At 41.5% G+C, this 21,359-nt stretch overlaps 1 long non-coding RNA gene and 1 other non-coding gene across 2 annotated transcripts in view; one reads left to right on the forward strand and one right to left on the reverse strand.

The window, feature by feature from the left end:
- The window catches only part of LOC126312899 (uncharacterized), a 779,944-nt gene that overhangs the window by 436,739 nt on the left and 321,846 nt on the right, over positions 1-21,359 (reverse strand). The gene's annotated exons all lie outside the window — the stretch shown is intronic.
- Trnat-ugu (transfer RNA threonine (anticodon UGU)) lies at positions 3,837-3,910 on the forward strand. The gene has a single exon. It is a non-coding gene; the product is annotated as a tRNA-Thr (tRNA).

Below are 21,359 nucleotides of genomic sequence, written 5' to 3' on the forward strand. Positions count from 1 at the left end.
CTATCCAGAGTGACCTTAAGTGGAATGACCACATAAAACAGATAGTGGGAAAAGCAGACACCAGACTCAGATACATCGGAAGAATCATAAGAAAATGCAACTTACTCACGAAAGAAGTGGCTTGTAAGCAGCTTGTTCGCCCGATCCTTGGTTCAAATGGTTCTGAGGACTATGGGACTTAACTTCTGAGGTCATCAGTCCCCTAGAACTTACAACTACTTAAACTTAACTAACCTAAGGGCATCACACACATCCATGCCCGAGGCAGAATTCGAACCTGCGACCGTAGCAGTCGCGCGGTTCCGGGGTTGAGCGCCTAGAACCGCTAGACCACCGCGGCCGGCTCAATGAACAGTGCAACATATTTTTTGTCTGCCAATTTCGGTTAAAAAATGGGGAATTTGTGGTCTGGGATCGTGGAATATTCTCACTAAGGCGCCTATAGTTTCATGACGTTCCGGTAGATGGTGGCGCTAAACGTAAGTTCAAAAACACCGTCTGTAAAGGAGGTGCGATCCAAGCAGAGAGCTGTCATTGTGATTCTTTTGGCAGTTAACCAGAGCATCGTAGATATTCTTAGGCGCTTGTAGAATATCTACGGAGACTTGACAGTGAATAAAAGCACGGTGAATCTTCGGGCGGGGCATCTGTTGTCATCGCAACCATGTCGCCCAAATCTGTCCGATCTCCCGCTCGCCGGCCGGCCGCACGTAGCTGTGACTCCTGCAATGCCGCAAAGGTCGGCCACACTCATTTGAGGTGACCGACGGATCACAATCAAACACCTTGCTTCACAACTAGATGTCTCTATTGCTAGCGCTGACACACTCGCACACCAGTTGTTGCAATGGAAGGCATGTGACCGCAGGGTTTCTCGCCGCTTAATAGCATACCATAAAGGCCAATGTAGGACCATCTGTGCATAACTGCTTGCGCATTAAGCGACTGATAGTCATAATGCTCTGTTTAACATCGTCACAGGCGATGAAACGTGCTTTCGTCACTTTGAACCGGAAACAACACGGGAGTCCATGGAGTGGCGCCACACCACTTCGGCTCCGAAGAATAAATGATAATTAATAGGTTTGTTTATAAATAAATAATCTTCTGCTAGCAGTCACGAATTTTCTTTATTTTACTTTTAGCACGACGCGTTTCGAGAAATAATTCCCATTTTCAAGTGCGTTTTTTGTGAGTTCCCACATCTACTTCTACGTGATTACTCTGCTATTCACCATAACGTGCCATTTCTTTTGATGTTGTGAGTGTGTTCGAATCTGCTTTACTTCGTTGAGTTTTACTGCAATACATAAGAAACACGCGATTCTTCAGTTGGGTATCAATTCTTTTTTGTGAAGTTAGTGGCGAAATTTAGAAGAATTTGTACTTAGATTTCTAATGGTCCATTTGTGCAAGTCTCACACACACTAAATATCACACACAGTTTGTTGTACATTTTACAGATCAAAAATATCTTACATAAATAAAAGAGTTCCAAATATCTTACAGTTAGTCCACAGAGATAACATTTTAGGTCGTCCACAGATTATGATATGCTTTTGTACAGAGGTTAAATATCTTATATTCATTTTACAATTGTGCTTATTTCTATGTTCAACTATTTTTATTTAAGTATTTTATCGAAGCATCTGAAAAAATTCACTGATACACTTTGAAGTTTTTCATTTAATATTTTATCTTTATATTTTCTGTGATGTGAATATATCTCCAGTTCTTCAAGAAAATCCATTTTATGTCCTTTATTTAGTCGGTGGACTACAGTTACTATCTTGATATATCCGAAAATGGGAATTATTTCTCGAAACGCGTCGTGCGCAAACTACAATAAGGAAAAATCGTGACTGGTAGCAGAAGATTTATTTATTTATAAACGAACTTATTCTTTCTACAGTCGCAGGCCTTCAAAAACCATTTATAATGGATCAAATCAAATGATTAATAATTGAAACACACAGCTGCCACCAGGTGTTGTTGATATACCTCGATAGGGACAGTTTAAAATGTGTGCCCCGAGCTGGACTCGAACCCAGGATCTCCTGTTTACATGGCAGATGCTCTATCATCCTTTTTTTGTAACAAAAAAAAAAAAGATCTAATTTTTGTTCGTTGCATCTGCTCGGGGCGGACGTCTCAAGACACGTGTTTCAGTTGGCCGTTGATCCATTAACACAGTTTCTTTTATTACAGAGTGCAGCTAACCCTCTCACCGAACACTTTTCTTTTTAACCCATTTTGTTCGATATAGTTCGTAGCGTTTCGTCGGGGCGGACGTCACAAGACATCCGTTCAAAGTGATCGTTGGTTCCTTGACTCAGTTTTTTTTAATTACAGAGCGCACGCAGCCCTCTGACCGAACACGCTGAGCTACCGTGCCGGCAGCACGTTGAGCTACCGTACCGGCAGCACGTTGAGCTACCGTACCGGCGTCCATCTGAGCCACAGAAGAGAATTAGGCACATTACGTATGTAGATTGTCGACAGTTGGGAATGTATATCTATTCCGTCTCCCTTACCCCACCTCTCCCTTTTTTTACTACTGGAGTTAATTTTATTCTGCTTGTGGTTATGGAGTTATGTGGCACACCGTGAATCAAATTATTGCTTATCCATATCTGCTCTGGATAATCATGTGTGGAACATTCACTTGCTACTGTAACGTAATCAAGAAAGAAATACTACTGTATCTGAACTTCTACTTTGCATCGTATTCAGAAAAGTCAGTAATGAAATTCAAATGATCGTTACAGCTCTGAATGTTGGTTACGTTATGTAGTGGATTTTTGAATACTGTTAATCAGAACAGGCGCACGGCTAGCCCGCGTTCTCTTAACCTCAGGGAAAAAATGTTAAATATTGCTGTAGTTTTACAGAGCAGACCTTGCCACAGAATGTGAAAATGATAAAATCATAACACAGTTATTCGTTATATTTTTTACGGCCGCATGGAACATGTCGCACAGCACCTTACAAATCAAAATGAGAAATGCACTGAATAATATGATATAGTCTGTCGGCACTGATGGAAGCTGGAAGAAAATGTTAAATATTATTATGTTACTTCGCTTTACCGATGAGGTGGCTGCGATGCCTGAAATAAATATTTTTTAAATGTGCCGCGTCTACGGCCGTTGCCCTCGAGATTGGTACAGCGGCTTCCGCTAAATTAATAGCTGAAAATGTCTAAATTATTTACGGGACGAATGGCTGGCATCTTTACAAATTATTTTGAAAACATATTTGCTCGAACTATATATATTCAAACAAAAATGCATTAATTATACACACCTTTTCACAACAACTCGCCTAATGGCGGGTCTCAAGCTTCATGAACAAAAGACTCAGGGATAGCATATACACTTGCTTAACACGAGAGTGTTATTCGTAACGAAACCTAAAGAGAACAAAAAAAATTATTACAATGCTTTTTACTATTTATACATGTACTGAATTATATTTTTTATCTGAGGCACAGATCTAATCACTAAATCATTTAACGAGACTTTCAAAGATAATAATATCTCATAGATTCAAAGTTAACAAATGCATAAAACGTCAAATAATTATGAATGTTCTACATACACACATAGTACATTCGTGAAATGTTTACACAGTTTTGCTTTATTGCTTCACTTGGTCGTGTTTAAATTATTTCTCTTTCGCCGTGTGCGCAGCACTATATCGATACATGTTAACTGGTCCTACACACACGGAATAATTCTATCACACGCTTTTTATGACGACTGGCCAGGAGACGCTACAGGTCTCACGAGAAGCGTGCAAGGGATAAGTCCCTGCAGTTGCGCGATTCATGTGTGTCCTCGGTGGCTCAGGTGGATAGAGCGTCTGCCATGTAAGCAGGACATCCCGGGTTCGAGTCCCGGTCGGGGCACACATCTTCAACTATCCCCACCGAAGTATATCAACAACATCTGTCGGCAGCTGAGGGTTTCAACTAGTTACAATTTATTCTAGAGAAGCTGCACGGTCATCAGTGGTATCTGTTCATTCGAGAACAGTTACTATCTTCATTTATCCGAAGAACAAATTCAAAGCTGCAGCTTCAGCCGATAGAGCTATGGCGAAGGTCTGCTGGCATTCTGAAAGGGTTTTTGTGTTTGATGGCCTCCTCATGGTACAACAGTCAACTGTAAAATGTGCTGTGTTATCCTCAATAAATTGAAGAAACGACTGCAGCGTGTTCGTCGCCAAAAAAATGAAAACGAACGTCGCGTTCTCCATGAAAACACAAGATATCAAACAAGTCTGCCCAACCGAGAGGAGCTCAGAAAACTTCATTCGACTGTTCTTCATCATCCGCTCTACAGCGCAGATCTCCTACCTTCCGATTTCCATCTGTTACAGTGAAGAGTACATTCCACAGGAAGCAGTACTTGGATTATGGAGAGGCTATTGATGCAGCAAGATAATGGCTGCGCCGTTGGTCAGTAGAGTCGACGAGTAGAAACAAGGCCGCATCGTTTAACGGAGATTATGCTGAAAAGTAGGGTTTTGTAGCCAAATGGATGGGCTATAATATGGTGTATTATAATCTTGAATAAAACCAATCCGTTTTCAGAAAGAAATATGTTCCATTACTTACTGAGCGGCTCTCGTAACTCAAATTTGTGTAATGACTCTCTTTGGTAAATGTTGTGGATGTAGGGCAACGTGGCTTGCTTCATTAACAAACGGAAAACACCAGCCTCTTACAAATGTGAAAGTTATCGAGAGGAAATAGCAATTTCTTGTGTTCTCTGTGGGAGAGAGCCGATATTCCAAATGCAATAAATTGTCCGGCAACTAATTTTTAAGCTGCAGGCTAGCGGAGGACGCGGAAGCGATAAGAGGGGCCGTAATAACTCCGGGGAGTTCATGGGCGGCCAGCATGGCGCAGCCTGGGCTGGGTTGAGAGATTTATCATCCCAGGTAGGTGGCGGGGGTGGGGTATGAGAGGGAGGAGAGGAGGATAGGACTGGAAGCAGCGATAGCTGGCGTTGGGCTCGCCGTCTCAGCTCAAGACCGCCCTCAAACATTGACGGTGAAGCTGGCAGGATACGATGTACAGTCAAATAAGCACTCGTGTCCTTAAAAAGAAGTAAATTCCGTCAAAATACACTACTGGCCATTAAAATTGCTACACCACGAAGATGACGTGCTACAGATGCGAAATGTAACCATCAGAAAGAAGATGCAGTGATATACAAACGATTAGCTTTTCAGAGCATTCACACAAGGTTGGCGCCGGTGGCAACACCTACAACATGCTGACATGAGGAAAATTTCCAACCGATTTCTCATACACAAACAGCAGTTGACCGGTTTTGCCTGGTGAAACGTTGTTGTGTTGCCTCGTGTAAGGAGGAGGAATGCCTACCATTACGTTTCCGAGTTTGATCAAGGTTGGATTGTAGCCTATAGCGATTCCGGTTTATCGTATCGCACATTGCTGCTCGCTCGCGTTGGTCGAGATCCAATGACTGTTACCAGAATATGGAATAGGTGGATTCACGAGGGCAATGCGTAACGCCGTGCTGGATCCCAACGGACTCGTATCACTAGCAGTCGAGATGACAGGCATCTTATCCGCATGGCTGTAACTGATCGTGCAGCCACGTCTCGAACCCTGCAAGACAACAACTCTCTGCACAAACAGTTCGACGACGTTTGCAGCAGCATGGACTATCATCTCGGAGACCATGCCTGCGGTTACCTCTGACGCTGCATCACAGACAGGAGCGCCTGCGATGGTGTACTCATCGACGAATCTGGGTACACGAATGGCAAAACGTCATTTTGTTCGGATGAATCCAGGTTCTGTTTACAGCATCGTGATGGTCACATCCGTGTTTGGCGACATCGCTGCGAACGCACATTGGAAGCGTGTATTCGTCATCGCCATAATGGCGTATCTCCCACCGTGATGGTCTGGGGTGCCATTGGTTACACGTCTCGGTCACCTCTTGTTCGCATTGATGGCACTTTGAACAGTGGACGTTACATTTCAGATGTGTTACAATCCGTGGCTCTACCCTTCATTCGATCCCTGCGAAACCCTACTCTTGATGAAGTATGGTATCGTGTTGAAGCTGCATGGGCGGCTGTACCTGTACACGCCATCCGAGCTCTGTTTGACTTAATGACCAGGCATATCAAGGCCGTTATTACGGGCAGAGGTGGTTGTTCTGAGTACTGATTTCTCAGGATCTATGCACCTAAACTGCGTGAAAATGTAATCACATGTCAGTTCTAGTATAATATATGTGTCCAATGAATACCCGTTTATCATCTGCATTTCTTATTGGTGTTGCAATTTTAATGGCCAGTAGTGTAGTTCTAAGTTCTATCGGACTGATGACCTCAGATGTTAAGTTCTATAGTGCTCAGAGCCATGAAAAACACATTCAATAAATAATATGTGTACTCCCTATACTCCACGCTAATACCTTGTAAAATCAACTCTAGCATTGATACCTGCGTCATTTCATCGAGGAAGAAAGAGACCGCAAATTTCTTCAGGTAGTCCGCATCCATCTAAAACCGCTCACTGTTGTGTAGGTTGCAGAGTTGTTGAAAGCTACGCTCCACTTGCTCTTAAAATAGCTCCAGACATTTTCCATGTGATTAAAGCAGGATCATATAGAGGGGGTCAATCTAGGTTCTTCATTGCGGCTTAGTATTCATCAGAGGAGAAACGCACGTATGCAGGCCAGGAATGTGACAATTGTGACAGTTGTCGTCTTCGTTGACCACGGCACAATCATCATAACGATCTATAGAAGGCAAAACACTTGGTTGCGGACAAAGGTGACATAAACTTCCCTGTTCATGTTTACAGAAAACCGAATAAGTGGGCCCTTCACATATTACTAAGCCACGTACAGCCCAAAGGCTGCCAGGTGAGCACGAGCACTCTAGCTGGCTCATCCCCTGAGTAGTTAGCGTTCACGGTTAAACACTCTGGTTAGGCGTTGCCATGTAGCACAGGAAGCTGCAAAATGTATGCCGCTTTCAGAGAAATGACCATGCGTTAATATCACCATACACCTAGACACATTCATATACCGGGTGGTCAGAAGCAGTCTGAAAAGCTTATAGCGTGTAGCAGGGTAGACTGCAAGGAAATAATTGTTACGAGAAAATAGGTTACGTTGCGCAAACAAATTAAGGCGCCCCGCCAGAGATGATGATACCAAAAGTATTCTTCGTTTGGTTTCCTAAAACCAATCAAGAGAACTATACGATTTGGACATGGGGCGGTAGTAAGGTTCGAACCAGTGCCAAAATCTGGGGATTCTCGTGCACTATGATTTTTACAATGAGAGTAGTTCACACGCAATTGTATATAGCTGGCCGCTTGAAATTTCTCGCACAACATCCTGACTGGCTTACGTCAAAGTTAACATATCGAATTTGTTTCTTAACAATCATTTCTCAACACAACACACCCTACAACTTCATTACAAGCTTCGCAGACTGTTTGTGGTTACCTGTCTCCTTAATCACTCCATGCCTAAAATGGAGACGGGCTCTTTTAAATCCGATGAAAAGTTGCGTTATGGCCGGATCAGGAACATAAAAGCGAAGTGCAGACATAACAGTATCAATTTACAACACGTCTGAGTAGGATACCGAACTACAGTTAGAACTTACACACCTGTACTATGACTGGCAGTTGCATGATAAGTTTCGTAATAAAGTGCTGTATAAGCCGCAAGAGGCCCAATGATAGTGCATGGCCTCCATGTTCACCCGATCTGACGCCATGCGTTTTTTTTTTTTTTTTTTCCTTTGGGGCTTCATCAAGGATCGTGTGTACGTGCCTGCGCTACCAGTAGACCTCCCCGAATCAAGAAACTGGATTGAAGGAGCTGTTGCTACAATCACTCAAGACACACTTATCAACGTTTGGTGAGAAGTCGGCTATAGACTTGATGTGTGCCGTGTGAGAAAGGGTGCACACATTGAACATTTATAAGGTTCTTGGTAAAACTGTTAGGGTTGCTGGTTCATTTGACGTATCATGTATAACTGTAAGTTTAATATAATAAATATTATAAAGCATTCTAACCGCGATTTTCATTTATAAACACCCTGTATATCTTGCAAATTCGTTCAAAATTTTGCTTCAACATTAATTTCCTCGACCTCATAAGATCAGCTATGAATTACGTCGACATTTGGACCTACACATTTGTGTAAGTAACTTTGATCCACAGTGAATAGAATGAAATCTACGCATATCAAGTCACTGAAACACTTCAAGTTAAAATATTACCTTCCCCCGATAGTGGCTAAACAATGGTACCATAAATTGACAGGTTAGTGAAAATCAAAACATGTGTGATGCGGAGTTCCTATGGGGCCAAACTTTTGAGGTCATCAGTCCCTATGCTTACACACCACTTAATGTAAACTAAACAAACTTGCACTAAGGACAACATACACACTCATGCCTGAGGGACGACTCGAACCTCCGACGGAGGGAATGAGCAGCGGCACTCAAAATAAGTAGTACACATTGACATCTACATCTATATCTTCATCTACATCTACATGGTTACTCTGTAATTCACACTTAAGTGCCTGGCAGAGGGTTCATCGAACAATTTTCATACTACTTCTCTACCATACCACTCTCGAATGGCGCGTGGGTCAAAGGAACATCTAAAACTTTCTGTTCGAGCTCTGATTCCTCTTATTTTATTATAATGATCGTTTTTACCTTCATATGTGGATGACAAAAAATATTTTTGCATTCGGAAGAGAAAGTTGGTGACTGAAATTTCGTAAATAGATCTCGCCGCAAAGAAAACCGCCTTTGTTTCAGTGACTGCCGCCGCAATTCGCGTATCATATCAGTGACACTCTCACTCCTATTGCGTGATAACACGAAACGAGTTGCCCTTCTTTGCACTTTTTCGATTTCCTCCGTCAATCCTACCTGGTAAGGATCCCATACCGCGCAGTGATATTCCAGCAGAGAATTGACAAGTGTAATGTAGGCGGTCTCTTTAGTGGGTTTGTCGCATCTTCTAAGTGTTCTGCCAACAAAGCACAGTCCTTTGTTTCGCATTCCCCACAATATTATCTTTGTGGTCTTTCCAATTAAAGTTAGTCGTAATTGTAATTGCTAGGTATTTAGTCGAACTGACAGCCCTTAGATTTGTGCGATTTATCGTATGCCCAAAATTTATCGGATTTCTTTTAGTACCCATTTCAATGAGCTCGCACTTTTCGTTGTTTAGTGCCAATTGCTACTTCTTGCACCATACAGAAATTCTCTCTACATCATTTTGTAATTGGAATCGATCGTCTGATGATTTAACTAGACGGTAAATTACAGCGTCATATGCAAACAATCTAAGGGGGCTCGTCTGATTGTCACCTACATCGTTTATGCCAATCAGGAAAGGCTGAGGGCCTATGAAATCACGTTGCGGAATGCCAGATATCACTTCTGTTCTACTCGATGATATACCGTCTATCACTACGAACTGTGACCTCTCTGACAGGAAATCACGAATCCAGCCACACAACTGAGACGATGATCCATATGCACGCAATTTCATTAATAGTCGCTTGTGAGGAACGGTATCTCCAGTATTTCTGTGTTAAACGTGCGAACAAAATATTCACGAAATGCACGCCGATGTGAATTTGAACTTTGTCCGAAAACGACATTCATCATACGGCTGCATTCATCATAATAAATATCGTTTCATACGTAGCTACCCCATGTTATTCACCTCGCCAGTTAAAAGTAGTGTAACATTCATCTTATTGTCAATATTCTTCAATACAGCAACCTAAGGAATTTTGTCACAAAAGGCATAAATAAGCCACAGTGAAGTGGTACATCTCCATAGAACTAACATCAGCAGGCGTAGAATAAAGACACTGGTAACAGTTCCACATGCCGAGCTGCTTTGCTACGGTTCCTCCTTCCTTCCCCTCCTCTTCCCCTTCCATTACTCGTCTGGAGCCGACCGGTTGCTCACTTATTTGGCGTAAGCGCGAACCACCTGGCACGAGCAGATGAATGAACAGACCTGAACTACTGCGCCCTCGACACTGCGTTTCAAAGGTGTCGTTCGATCTTCGGTGTACTCTGTGCAATACATAACTTTTTTGTTTTGTTTTGCTCATCAGTCTACTGACTGGTTTGATGCGGCCCCCTCACGAATTCATTTCCTGTGCTAACCTCTTCATCTCAGAGTATCCCTTGCAACATACGTCCTCTATTATTTGCTGGATGTATTCCAATATCTGTCTTCCTCTACAGTTTTTGCAATCTACAGCTCCCTCTAGTACCATGGAAGTCATTCCCTCGTGTGTTAGCAGATGTCCTATCATCCTGTCCCAATCTCCTTACCAGTGTTTTCCACATATTCCTTTCCTCTCCGATTCTGCGTAGAACCTCCTCATTCCTTACCTTATCACTCCACCTAATTTTCAACATTCGTCTATAGCACTAGATCTCAAATGCTTCGATTCTCTTCTGTTCCGGTTTTCCCACAGTCCATGTTTCGCTACCATACAATGCTGTACTCCAGACGTACATAGTCAGAAATTTCTTCTTCAAATAAGGCCGGTATTTGATATTAGTAGACTTCTCTTGGCCAGAAATGCCTTTTTTGCCAAAGCGAGTCTGCTTTTGATGTCCTCCTTGCTCCGTCCGTCATTGGTTATTTTACTGCCTAGGTGGCAGAATTCCTTAACTTCATTGACTTCGTGACCATCAATCCTGATGTTAAGTTTCTCGCTGTTCTCATTTCTACTACTTCTCATTACCTTCGTCTTTCTCCGATTTACTCTCAAACCATACTGTGTACTCATTAGACTGTTCGTTCCGATCAGCAGATCATTTAATTCTTCTTCACTTTCACTCAGGATAACAATGTCATCAGCGAATCGTATCATTGATATGCTTTCACCTTTTATTTTAATTCCACTCCTGAACGTTTCTTTTATTTCCATCATTGCTTCCTCGATGTAAGATTGAAGAGTAGGGGCGAAAGGCTACAGCCTTGTCTTACTCCCTTCTTAATACGAGCACATCGTTCTTGGTCGTCCACTCTTATTATTCCTTCTTGGTCGTTATACATATTGTATATGACCCGTCTTTCCCTATAGCTTACCCCTACTTTTTTCAGAATCTCGAACAGCTTGCACCATTTTATAATGTCGAACGCTTTTTCCAGGTCGACAAATCCTATGAACGTGTCTTGATTTTTCTTTAGCCTTGCTTCCATTATTAGCCGTAACGTCAGAATTGCCTCTCTCGTGCCTTTACTTTTCCTAAAGCCAAACTGATCGTCACCTAGCGCATTCTCAATTTTCTTTTCCATTCTTCTGTATATTATTCTTGTAAGCAGCTTCGATTCATGAGCTGTTAAGCTGATTGTGCGATAATTCTCGCACTTGTCAGCTCTTGCCGTCTTTGGAATTGTGTGGATGATGCTTTTCCGAAAGTCAGATGTTATGTCGCCAGACTCATATATTCTTCACACCAACGTGAATAGTCGTTTTGTTGCCACTTCTCCTAATGGTTTTAGAAATTCTGATGGAATGTGATCTATCCATTCTGCCTTATTTGACCGTTAGTCCTCCAAAGCTCTTTTAAATTCCGATTCTAATACTGGATCCCCTATCTCTTCTAAATCGACTCCTGTTTCTTCTTCTATCACATCAGACAAATCTTCGCCCTCATAGAGGCTTTCAATGTATTCTTTCCACCTATCTGCTCTCTCCTCTGCATTTAACAGTGGCATTCCCGTTGCACTCTTAATGTTACCTTCGTTGCTTTTAATGTCACCAAAGGTTGTTTTGACTTTCCTTTATGCTGAGTGTGTCCTTCCGGCAATCATATCTTTTTCGATGTCTTCACATTTTTCCTGCAGCCATTTCGTCTTAGCTTCCCTGCACTTCCTATTTATTTCATTCCTCAGCGACTTGTATTTCTGTATTCCTGATTTTCCCGGAACATGTTTGTACTTCCTCCTTTCATCAATCAACTGAAGTATTTCTTCTGTTACCCATGGTTTCTTTCAGCTACCTTCTTTGTACCTATGTTTTCCTTCCCAACTTCTGTGATGGCCCTTTTTAGAGATGTCCATTCTTCTTCTACTGTGTTGCCTACTGCGCTATTCCTTATTGCTGTCTCTATAGCGTTAGAGAACTTCAAACGTATCTCGTCATTCCTTAGAACTTCCGTATCCCACTTCTTTGCGTATTGATTCTTCCTGAATAATGTCTTGAACTTCAGCCTACTCTTCATCACTACTATATTGTGATCTGAGTCTATATCTGCTCCTGGGTACGCCTTACAATCCAGTATCTGATTTCGGAATCTCTGTCTGACCATGATGAAATCTAATTGAGATCTTCCCGTATCTCCCGGCCTTTTCCAAGTATACCTCCTCCTCTTGTGATTCTTGAACAGGGTATTCGCTATTACTAGCTGAAACTTGTTACAAAACTCAATTAGTCTTTCTCCTCTTTCATTCCTTGTCCCAAGTCCATATTCTCCTGTAACCTTTTCTTCTGCTCCTTCTCCTACAAATGCATTCCAGTCGCCCATGACTATTAGATTTTCGTCCCCCTTTACATACTGCATTACCCTTTCAATATCCTCATACACTTTCTCTATCTGTTCATCTTCAGCTTGCGAAGTCGGCATGTATACCTGAACTATCGTTGTCGGTGTTGGTCTCCTGTCGATTCTGATTAGAATAACCCGGTTACTGAACTGTTCACAGTAACACACCCTCTGCCCTACCTTCCTATTCATAACGAATCCTACACCTGTTATACCATTTTCTGCTGTTGTTGATATTACCCGATACTCATCTGACCAGAAATCCTTGTCTTCCTTCCACTTCACTTCACTGACCCCTACTATATCTAGGTTGAGCCTTTGCATTCCCCTTTTCAGATTTCCTAGTTTCCCTACCACGTTCAAGCTTCTGACATTCCACGCCCCGATTCGTAGAACGTTACCCTTTCGTTGATTATTCAATCTTTTTCTCATGGTAACCTCCCCCTTGGCAGTCCCCTTCCGGAGATCCGAATGGGGGACTATTCCGGAATCTTTTGCCAATGGAGAGATCATCATTACACTTCTTCAACTACAGGCCACATGTCATGTGGATACACGTTACGTACATGAGGAAAAATCGGAACTCAATGGACCACACTACTAGCCCGCAGTATACTACTGTCCAGTTTCTGTATTGTTTGGTTCACTGAAGACGTCCGTTTTTATGGACCGCTTTAAATAATGGCGTTTCGAGAGGTTTACAGTTCCAGATCCCCATTGCAAGCAGTTAAAGTCACAATTTTAGGGCTGTCTGCCTCAATTAGTAAAAACCGAACCCTTATAGAATCACACTGTTGTTCGTCTGTCTGTCAGACTTTTAAAACTCCTTTTCCTCATTGACTGGAAAACGTATGGAGTTCAAGGTCACGTCCCTCATTAATGTCTGTTACCTTAGCGCTGTAAAAATTTGAAGCTTATAAGCCTGAAGCTTATAAGTCTGTGCAATAAATTAAGTCGGAACACATCAGATACAGAGGAACGACAGGTCTTAAATGGCTACACAGGATACTTGGAATGGCCTGGGAGTCGGGACAGGTTCCATCAGACTGGACAAAAGCAGTAATCATACCAATCTTTAAACATGGAAACAGAAAAGATTGTAACAAACACAGAGGTATCTCTTTAATAAGCGTTAAGGGTAAACTCTTCTCAGGTATTGCTGAAAGGAAAGTGCGAGTATTAGTTGAGGTCCAACTGGATGAAAATCAGTGTGGGTTTAGGCCTCTCAGAGGTTGTCAGGACCAGATCTTTAGTTTACGGCAAATAATGGAGAAGTGTTATGAGTGGAACAGGGAACTGTATCTATGCTTTATAGATCTAGAAAAGACATATGACCGGGTCCCTAGGAGGAAGTTTTTGTCTGTTCTACGAGATTATGGAATAGGAGGCAAACTTTTGCAAGCAATTAAAGGTCATTACATGGATAGTCAGGCAGCAGTTAGAGTTGACGGTAAATTGAGTACATGATTCAGAGTAGTTTCAGGGGTAAGACAAGGCTGCAACCTGTCTCCACTGTTGTTCACATTATTTATGGATCACACGTTGAAAACAAAAGACTGGCTGGGTGAGATTAAGATATGTGAACACAAAATAAGCAGTCTTGCATATGCGGATGACTTAGTTGTGATGGCAGATTCGATTGAAAGTTTCAAAGTAATATTTCAGAGCTATATCAGAAATGTAAGGACTATGGTATGAAGATTAGCATCTCCAAAACGAAAGTAATGTCAGTGGGAAAGAAATATAAACGGATTGAGTGCCAAATAGGAGGAACAAAGTTAGAACAGGTGGACAGTTTCAAGTACGTAGGATGAATATTCACACAGGATGGCAACATGGTGAAAGAACTGGAAGCGAGGTGTGGCAAAGCTAATGCAGTGAGCGCTCAGCTACGATCTACTCTCTTCTGAAAGAAGGAAGTCAGTACCAAGACTAAGTTATCTGTGCACCGTTCGATCTTTCGACCAACTTTGTTGTATGGGAGTTAAAGCTGGGTGGATTCAGGTTACCTTATCAACAAGGTTGAGGTTACGGATATGAAAGTAGCTAGGATGATTGCAGGTACTAGCAGATGGGAACAATGGCAGGAGGGTGTCCACAATGAGGAAATCAAATAAAAACTGGGAATGAACTCTATAGATGTAGCAGTCAGGGCAAACAGGCTTAGATGGTGGGATCATGTTACACGTATGGGAGAAGCAAGGTTACCCAAGAGACTCATGGGTTCAGCAGTAGAGGTTAGGAGGAGTCGGAGCAGACCAAGGAGAAGATACCAGTATTCGGTTAAGAATGATTTTGAAGTAATAGGTTTAACATCAGAAGAGGCACCAATGTTAGCACTGAATAGGGGATCATGGAGGAATTTTATAAGGGGCTATGCTCCAGACTGAACGCTGAAAGGCATAATCAGTCTTAAAGGATGATGATGATGATGATGATAAGCCTGTGCAATTAAAAGATACGGCCATTTATGTCATATAATTTGATACTCGCAAACTCACTCATCGAAACCTATATGGTACTTTTCGTTGACCTATAATCATTAAATTTGTCCATAAGCAAGATTTCATAGTACACGTAAGGTGAAAATTCGAAAATTATTAATTTGCAGTTATATCATACGAAACAAATATTATTCGTCATGTCTTATACAAATGTCTGTCCGTCAGTCTATCTGTTGAAAACTCTCTTCCTTAGGAAAACGAAGACGTATGAAGTTGAGATTTATGCCATCTAGTAAGGTCTACGGTCCCTTGACGGTGTAACAAATGTAACCTTCTGTGACAGTGCAATCAAAAGTTATTACTATTTATGTCCCGTATTTCGATACTCGCAACCTCACTCATACAGGGTGCTTATCGTTGACCTAGAATCAATAAATTTGGCGAGTAACAATGGTTTACAGTACTAGTAAAGGAAAAACCCCAAAATTACATCACACGAAAACAATGTTTTAACTATCTGTCCTGTTAAAATCTCTATTTCACAGGGTTGAGCTGACGTATATTTTGCCCCTATCGTTATTGGTAACAGGCAAAACTCATCGTGATTCTTGATTACCGGGACGGAGTTGATATGAGTCTATGTGGCACATTGAATAAAATACTTTAAAGTATAGGAGGTAAGAAATTATTGGAAACATATTCTAATTATTTAAATTACTTGTTCAACTATAATAGGTAAAAAATACTTGTTTTCTGAGGTATATATGTACAATTTTTTTTAAATTTCCTACTCTCGAGTAGTGTATAGTTGATCGTGAGGGGGGAAGGAGTCTTCGAGGTTGATGCCGCAGTATTTTGAAGATGGTCCTTGCGCTTTGTGAACTGAAAAACTGTAGACTAACTTGGTTGGAAATTACAGTCTCCTAAATTGGAATGGCAGGCCATTAGAGATCAGTGGTGTTCTAGACACTACATCTATATGGATACACAGCAAATCACATTTACGTACCTGGCATATTTACTATAAACGTTTTTCCGATGCCGTCTGGTGTATCCAAGTAAATGATTCCGTCGACCAAGTCTATGATAACGTTGTAAATTTCCTTTTGATTGTCATTGAAGAGTGATTTGTTGTGATCATTGTATTGAAGTTGTTCGTTGATGTAACTTTTTTCCCTTGTAATTTTGAAGCTTAGCTCACTGATAGCGTCTTTTCGTAGTGCTTGCATCCCAAGTTGTACTAAAGTTTGGTTGTTTATTGTTAAACGGCATCTTCTAAACGAATGAAGGTTTCCCTGAAGATGTCGTCGAATTCGATGGGCAGTTCAGGATGGGTTTGTCGGATTTCGTACAGTATGTCATCACTCATACTGTCTCCGAATGAGCCTCGTAGCTGTTTTGGATGGGTTACATGTTGTTAGAATTATGGCGAATTAATCTCTGATTTCTTCAGCTGAGGCTGTGAGTGAGGCTCCTTGTAGTGTTAACTCGCAAAGGTTGTTTTCCAGTGGAAACGCACACACAAACACACATTAAGAGGGATATAGTAAACAAAATTCAAATTCCGCTCACAAGTCACTCGGGAACAAATGAACGCACACAGGGTTAGGACATACGACAACATCGTGTACATTCCAGAATGAGATTTTCACTCTGCAGCGGAGTGTGCGCTGATATGAAACTTCCTGGTAGATTAAAACTGTCTGCCGGGCCGAGACTCGAACTCGGCACCTTTGCCTTTCGTGGGCAAGTGTTCTACCAACTGAGCTACCCAAGTACGACACGCCCCGTCCTCACAGCTTTACTTCTGCCAGTACTTCACCTCCTACCTTCCAAACTTTACAGAAGCTCTCCTGCGAACCTTGCAGAACTAGCACTCCTGAAAGAAAGGATATTGCGGAGACATGGCTTAGTCACAGCCTAGGGCATGTTTCCAGACTGAGATTTTCACTGTGCAGCGGAGTGTGCGCTGATGTGAAACTTCCTGAAAGATTAAAATCTGGTTGCCACAGCGACATCACGTTTTTCAAAAACTAAAGGGATTGGTTAACCCGCTGATAAAATTCACATTTACTTCGTTTGGTTTGACAAGCTATCACTGAAGGACACGATACACACAGTCTTGCAAAACCGTATTACGTAAAATCAAAATAAGAACAAAAACGAACAGGAACTGTATTTATGCCTCATTTTGTTAGATCAGCTACAACCTAAAACATGTTCACTTTTATAGTTGGCCAATAAACAAATTCCAGTGGTGATGGCACAGAGGTTCTGAAATGTATTTGGGTAACAAGAAAAGACAGTAATTTGAATAAAAGACGAAACGTACATCCAGCAACATTAACTGAAAACATGGAAGAAATACCCGAGGGGCTGGCTTGAGTTTGGAGTCTTTCGTTATAAGATTGTGTCGCAAATCTTAATTGTAAAATCAGTTCATTTCGAATTTCATCGGGTTCTCTGCTTCTACCTGTACTCATTCTCCTTCGCTGGGAACTTAAACGTGTCTCTTCGCCCGTTTCGTTTTTCCGCTGTTTTCTTGTCGGCGTTTCGCTTCAGAACTGGTAAGATCTCCTCGTCTTTAACGTGTAGGCATTGTCTGAAATACAAATCAAATCAATTTTTTTAATTAAAAAGTACGCTAAATACGTTTTACACATTTTTCACGTTTTATATTCGATGTATATTCAGCCAGTGTATCACTTTCACTACACACACTTCACGGTTTGTTTTTATTCACTCACTGCATTAGTTTTTCGGTTCTTCTCTTCGTCACAAATGAGAAACTGACGTTCGAACCCACGACAGGTCTTGTTATATATACCCCCACCAATGCACCGATGGGTAGCGTAACCAGTGGCGAAATCCAGAACGTACAAAAGAGACTTAGAATGGTCCACAATGATCGAGAACTTCCTAGAACAATGTCAAGTTTTCTGGAATTTTTCACAATGATCCGCGATGTTCCGAGATGCTTCCGAACGTTCTGAAATCTTTACAAATGTTCCAAACAACTCCCGAACATTCCAGAACATCTTGGATTATACGGAATGTTGTGAAAAGCTATGGAATACTCTACAATTCTCTAAAATGTTCTCGAATACTCTCTAATGTTCGGAATGAAATTTCTGGAAGGGCGAAACTTCCCAGCCATTATATCTTCAAAAACACGTCATCCAGGTACAAACGGAAACCTTCTTCATGGATGAGGTATAGAGGACTACCACACCATATGAATCCCTTGATCTTAGAGGCCCTCCTCCTGATTTTTAGCAGCACGCACCTTGTACACTTACTTTCGTAATACGTATTGAATATATTGCATTTGGGCGGAACTTAAGACTCTCACTCATCCGTATACTTTATTTTCATTTTAATTATTTATTTATTTTGCTACGAAAATGATTTAGGTTAACCTGAACTCACAGGCACCTGTAATTCCTGTCGGATTTTCAAATGTATTACCGCAGACTAGACATGTCATACGGTTTTTCGTTCCATTGGTTAGAATCTTTTCATTGACACTAGTCTTGGACCTTGATACAGGACTGCGACTGGTACAATGCTCTATGTAGACACAATGGATAGCATAAGTTAGCACACAAAATGTCAGACAACTTCTTTAACAGAGTGTTCCTGGACACGTCCAAACGCGATAGCTCCTATCTCTCGGCCCGTTGTGTAACAATTTCGACAAATCTTACTGCGCAGCCGAATGACTTATAGACATCACTTCACTGCTATGACTTATGTCATGGTCGTCTGGTACCACTTCTATACTCCTACGTTCCAAAGCTACAAGTGTGTTTATTCGAGATGGTTACTATTACCATGTCTGGTGAGATTATCAGCCCAGTTGCTTTAGCACTAAAGCTCATTTTTACTATGGTAGAACTAGGAACTCGTCTTTGAGTTATTTCGAACAGTACAATTTACTTTGCAAATAATTCATCAGTCATCTTCGTAAACCGTTGGACAGACTCTCCACTGCAGAGCAATCTGTTATACCAAGAACAGTCAGCCGACCATGAGACTTACTTCTAATGTCCATGTTACTGCTTATGAGCCACCGATAAACAGAATCAATATACGACTTTGCTTAAAATGGTGTGCAAAAGTTTTCTGTGGGAAATTTGTTTTATTGAAGGTGGGTTTATAACGTGGCATTGAGATAGGAATTTGTTTGACAATATTTCTATGGAAAGGTGTTTTGCGAATAATGAAATTCTGTAAGCGAGTTGTTGGAAATGTGTGGTTTGATTATTGTGAGAGACCTACTAGAATTCAGCGACGAAAAAATAAACCTTCTGTACATGTAAAAGTGAAAGTGCAACATGCTTCCCAGTGCTGCACGATTATGAGTTTCAAGATTACAGTAGTTTACTAAATAGTTCTTGGAAATGAGTTGCTCCTACCCAGTCAGTTCCAAGAGGACCTACAGGTTTATGAGGGCTCCGAGCCACGTTAAAAATTGCCGTTTTTCTCATACGAACACATGATGAAATAGATACAGACTTATGTGTCTTATCATCTTTCGCATCAACGCTATACCACCCATGTCGGAATTGCCCTCGGCAGAATGCCAGTACAATTTTACAGCATATCTTCATCTCAGTACTAGTGTGGTGCACCGTAACGAAGAAGACGCCATATGATATGTCATCATGAACATTTCTTTTAGACTCGTGAGTCCTCTGAGAAGTTCCGTGCGGTCCGCCATAATTCCTCTCTTGTGCTAACCTCTTCTCAGAGTAGCACTCCGAAAGTTGTCAGTAACATGCACATTAATTTCCTCAGCATATTTTTTGCGTATTTGTATATCGCTATTATTATATTTGCTTCATTCTATGGGATCCTGCAATAACCTGTTTCTACATATCGATACTAGCTCTCAGGAACCTCGTTGCCTCCCACTGTGACAAACTTAAGTCTTCGGCGAGTCGCTAGGATTCGTTCGCGAGTGTGAAATATATGATCTCGCTTGTTGGAAAGCAGTTCGCCATGAATAGTGGTTAGTTTTTGCCTGGTCTTAGTGTGGTATAGACGAAGAGGCACTATGAGCTGTGCTTCTGACGTTGAGAACGAAGCCGTTTTGTATGACCGAGATCTGCTGTGTTGCATATCTGCGTAAGGATCTGGTCATACGAACTCTGTTTATTTTCCTGTGATGTTTAGTTTTACGCGGCGAGTTTAGTTTGAGAATGCTTGCTTATATTACACCGCGCGTAAGAAGCTGATCGCGCGATTCGGCACAGTGGAATAGGTGCTCTAAGGTTGCTATTACGAAGTGCTTGGAAGCTGTTTACTGCATTACTAATTGCTTCTCCCATTCCTTGCTATTGTAAATTCATCAATGTTAACTTTTCATCGAATGTATGATTAATTTCTTTTTAAAGAATCAAAACTATGAATTTCAGATGTTGTTGTCTTGTTCTGTAAAGTTGAATGTTGTTTGAATTATCCCTACAGGGATCTAAAATTTCTCTTTTGACTACAAAGTGTGTCACAGTTTCAGTGACATTACTGGTCTCATACACATGTGACTTTATCTGTATAGACTGAAGAGGAGAGTGAAAATGTCTACGAAGGCCGGGAATCCAACACGGGACACCAGCTTACTAGGCAAAGCGGTTCACATAACTGCATGGATAACCCTGGCGCGACTGTCTTTTCGATCCAAATTCTCACTGCCGCCCCAGTCCACTTTAAATTCCCCGTTACACACAAGTTTTCACTCGCCATTTCAGTCTATATACGTAAAGTCAGTATATTCGTTGTTAAGCTCATGCCTTGTGAATTCATTTGACAGAACGAAAGAATTCTTTATACTTTATCTATTTGTCTGTGCCACGCCATTGGGCCGTCATAGTCACTCTGACGAATCACCTCCCAACTGTAGAGCTGGCACTGATAAGTAATTATAAATAACAAGGAAAATGTTTCTGCGTGCTACACTAGTAGCCATTAAAATTGATGCACCAAGAAGAAATGCAGATGAAAAACGGGTATTCATTAGACAAATATATTATACTAGAAATGACATGTGATTACATTTTCACGCAATTTGGGTGTTTTCAGTTGGGGAGAGATCTGGAGAATGTGCTGGCAAGGCCAGCAGTCGAACATTTTCTGTATCCAAAAACGCCCGTCCAGAACCTGCAACATGCGGTCGTGCATTATCATGCTGAAATGTAGGGTTTCGCAGGGATCGAACGAAGTGTAGAGCCACAGGTCGTAACACATCTGAAATGTAACGTCCACTTTTCAAAGTGCCGTCAATGCGGACAAAAGGT

This window comes from Schistocerca gregaria, chromosome 1 (genome assembly GCF_023897955.1).
Source record: "Schistocerca gregaria isolate iqSchGreg1 chromosome 1, iqSchGreg1.2, whole genome shotgun sequence".
In the NCBI taxonomy this organism is placed as follows: domain Eukaryota; kingdom Metazoa; phylum Arthropoda; class Insecta; order Orthoptera; family Acrididae; genus Schistocerca; species Schistocerca gregaria.